The following is a 4,376-nucleotide window of genomic DNA, read 5'->3' on the forward strand; positions in this document are numbered from 1 at the left end:
AGGCTTCCTTTTCTCTCTCGGTTTACTTACGGATTCATGGGTTTCTATTTTACTCAGTGCTTATTGTACATTGCTATCATTTTGATACTTTGTGATTTTTATGCTCATTGTCCCAGATTTGGCCACTGGGAGCCCCTTCATGTGTTTCTGTGACCCTTTGTCATGTGCAAAAAGGAGGCAAAGACTCCACTTTTTAAGGTGCAGAGCACAAGACAGGAGCTGGGAAGATGGAATAAAAACTGTTTCTGTTGTAAATGCTTCAGAGATGCCAAAGGGAATCGTTTAGTATATCTAGTCTTCATTTCAAAGGATGAATGAACAACCATTCCAGCACTTCAAGCACAAGTTGTTGCAGGCTCATCGTGTACCTTCTCTGTCTCAGTCTGAACCAGCCATGCCCCGCAAGGAGGTCTAGTTTCATTTAGAAGAGCCGGGTGTTTAGAAACCAAGCTAAGGGTGCTCACTGGGTGCCTGTTCCCTGGCCCCCTCAGTGGATGAAGTACAGCGATATGTGTATATATACATACTCGAGTCTGTATTTCTCTACTTAAATATGTATTGAAAACCATCAGTTCAGACGAATACCTTTGATCCCAGTCCAACACCACAGGATTTTGTGTCTGTACTTGTTCCCTTTTCAACAATCACCAATGCCCATAATCCTAAACAGAATGGGCTGATCCCCTCACATATAACCATTTTTTCTATGTCACCTACACCCAGCCAGCCAAGGGAGCACCTCCAACAAGGTTGTCATCCGCATGGCAGTGACAGGGCTCTCTGTGGAGATTTCCTGCCACAGTGCTGGCTGGCGTCACCACCACCATGACAAGCTGGTGCTGGCAGACGCTGTAATCGAGAACTTTGCTCCAATGAAGATGAAACAAGATGAACAAGGACCACTAGGGAAGCTTTTTAAGGTGTGTTGGGAAAAGCCAAAGAATTAGCATATCTGTGTGCCAAGAAGTGAAAAAATTTGGTGGAGTTTAAGAAGTTTCAACTAGTTATAAAAAGGCTTTTATTTATTGTGGTCTGCACACTTCAGTAAAGGCAACTTTTCTCACGAGAGAAAAATTATAGTTTGGAGACACTTAATTTGGTACACCTGATCATTGCCTTTTTTAATTTTTCTGGCTCAGATGGTAAAGAATCCACCTGCAATGCAGGAGACCTGGGTTTGATCCCTGGGTCAGGAAGAGCCCCTGCAGAAGGGAATGGCTACTCACTCCAGTATTGTTGCCTGGAAAATTCCATGGACAGAAGGAACCTGGCAGGCCACAGTCCATGGGGTCACACGACTGAGTGACTATTTCCTTTCCTTTTAAAGTAATTCTGTTATTTTATTTTTGGCTGTGCCGGGTCTTCATTCCTGTGCGGCTCTCTCTCTAGTGCTGGCAGGCAGGGGCCATTCTCTAGTTGTGGCGCGCAGGCTTATTGTGATGGCTTCTCTTGTGGAGCCCGGGCTCTAGGGTGCAGGGGCTTCAGTAGTTGTGGCACCTGAGCTTTAGAGCACAGACTGAGCAGTCGTGGTGCAAAGGCTTAGTTACTCCGTGGCATGTGGAGTCTTCCCAGATCAGTGATCAAATGTGTGTCTTGCGTTGGCAGGCAGACTCTTTACCACCCAGTCACCAGGGAGGCTCAGAAACAGTTTTTATTCCTTTATCCCAGTACCTGCCTGTGCTTTGGGTTTAGGTATATAAAAGTTGAGCCTTTATCTTTCCTTCCTATTGCCCCCACCCCCCATCTCTTTGCCACTTAGCCATATGCCAAGCTCTCTTTTTATCTGTCAGGCTAACTTGAACTCTGTAAGGGACTTTGCATAATTTTTCAGCCTTGGAATCACTAATGAGGGGCAGCGGACAATTAAACATGGTCAGGGTAGATTAAAGTATGACCTCAGTGCCACTCAGGAAAACACAGGCTGCCTGGGCTTTCAGTCTGACTCTCTTGACCCTCTTCAGGCAAGAAAAGTGCTGTGTTGGCTGGGAAGGTAGCTCCACATATGAAACTTCTCAGAAAGTTGTGTGGTTTAGATTCAAGTCTAGCAGAGTAGTGTTTCTGAAACTCACTGATCTTCCTAAGTGATGTTAATTTGGCTGAGGAGACAGATTCAACATTGTTTAAAAAATGAGGGACAGTTTGATTTGAGATGGGTACGCCAGGGCTATCAGAGAGGAGCTGTGTTCCTGACGGCGTTGCCCAGGGTCAGGTTGTGACGCTATTCCCCGGAGACCTTGGGTCCTTATGGCTCAGAAGTGATTCGTCTCCTGGTGTGCGTGCTTCATCTTGAACCTGGCCTCTACTGATGCTGCCAGACCTATTGCTTTGCAATGGGTCCTCTAGCTGCCTTCATGTGAGTTCATAATCTCCTGGGCTCTGGCTGGGAAATCAGGACCTTGGAAATTTAGCAGGAAAAGGAAAATCTAATGTGCTAGGACATACTGCTTTCCTCTAATTGATTCCTATCTTTGATTAAAGGTGTTACTTTAGTAGTTGGGCGGGGCGGGGGGGCTTATATCTGACTTAAAAGATGAACTCACGACTAACAGCTTCTTTCACTCTTCACAAAGGCCTGTTCTTTGGTTTGTGGCTACAGCTGCTATTTTCAGAGCCGAGCTGCATCGATGCGTTGCACATTTTTATATGCATCTTAATTCTGTGATTTGGGAACCTGGGTTGAGGGGTGGGAGGAATGCTGGTGATAAATTTTGTCAGTGAAAAAGGTGAAATGATGCATCACGGCTGCCTCTCCATTCCAATGAATTTCTAGGTTCAAGATTGGGTATGGATTGTCTGTTGACTGTAGTCAGTGGGATGTACTGCATGACCAAGTTAGGGGACCAACAGCCACAGTCAGATTCCACCCTCTGGGGGCGCCCCCTGAGACACAGTAGCCAGTAACCTTGACCAAAGGCACAAACTTGGCCTCTTCACCTTGAGGGAAGCCCCACATTGCATACCTAGAGAATCCCCATGGACAAAGAAGCCTGGTAGGCTACAGCCAATGGGGTTGTCAAGAGTCAGACACGACTGAGAAAGCACATACATTCATTCCCCACCTTCCTTTCTCTGAGTTTGGATTTCTTCATTAAACCTTAAATATCACCTCCCTTCTCTGCCAAAAATGAAAGAAAGAAGAAATATATATATATCCTTTTAGAAGGAACCATACTTGAAACCCTTAAGACAGCAATAGCTTGTTAGAGAAATGCCTCCGAGGGGAGGAGCAGGACGGAAGAAAAGCCCTCTGATGCACGGTGCTGCCAGTGAACCCCACGCCCTCCTCAGCCTTGCTTCCCATTACTCAACATTTATTGGGTGATTAAGACCAACACTCAGTGGAGCCCACTAAATGATGAATTTCTTGGGGGAGCTTTGTATTCTCAACATTTAGCCAGGTGGCAAACACCTGACCCACAGCCGTGCAGAGATACGTGAAGACTGAATAAATAGCTTCTTCCTGCCGTGCCCTCATCCCCCTCAACAGACATGCATCGACACCCAGTTTGTATTTAACTTCAGAAGACTGTAGTGTACAGGGCTTTGATTGCAAGCACGAGCAGCTCAAGCTGGCTTAGGGAGAAAACAGAAGGTAGAAGGACATGGGGTGTCTCATGGACCCCCAGGCAGAAAGGAAGAGGGGCCTAGGGAGCCCTGGGAAGTGTGTACTCCCCAGAACCCTCCAGTCTGGCTAAGGACCTTCCCTGCTGTTTGGTCGTAGGAAATGACTATAACCCACCTCCTAATGCTGGTGTGTGTGTGTGTGTATACAGTTGCCAGAATGGGATTACAGACCAAGCAGAGTCCCTAAAAGGCTTCCACAGAACACCATTTTTGTGACATGTGGGCACCTGAAATTAGTTTTAAACTTATTTTTAAAGGAAACTTTATATCACTATGATAAATGTAAAATAAGTATCACTCATCATGAGCAAAAGTCTTTAAAAAATAAATACAATGAAAACAAAAGAATAGTATAAGTTCTATCTGGATCTGATTGCTGGTGAAAGGCCCTGAGCCCCAGGCCTGGAAACCCCACAGAGCAGAGTCTCAGCTCTCTCGGAGCTCATGTTTGGATGGGGTGATCCCAACAATATAAACCCATAAAAAATGAATCAGGTGAGGATGTACCAGGAAGAGTCAAACACAGTAGGAAGGATACAGAGGTGGCGGGGAGCGGGGGAAAGGGCCCTCTGAGGTGGGGTGGGCAGGAGGAGGTGACATCCTTCATGGGATATGTGAGGGCAGAGCCTTCAAGACCAGAGGAACAGCCACTGCATCTCCACCCCTCAGCGTGAGCAACACTGCATCACAGAGAGAAGCTTCCGGGACCATTGCTCACTCTTGTAATAAATGTATCTGCCTTCAGCACATTT

Source organism: Bos javanicus, chromosome 19 (genome assembly GCF_032452875.1).
Source record: "Bos javanicus breed banteng chromosome 19, ARS-OSU_banteng_1.0, whole genome shotgun sequence".
In the NCBI taxonomy this organism is placed as follows: domain Eukaryota; kingdom Metazoa; phylum Chordata; class Mammalia; order Artiodactyla; family Bovidae; genus Bos; species Bos javanicus.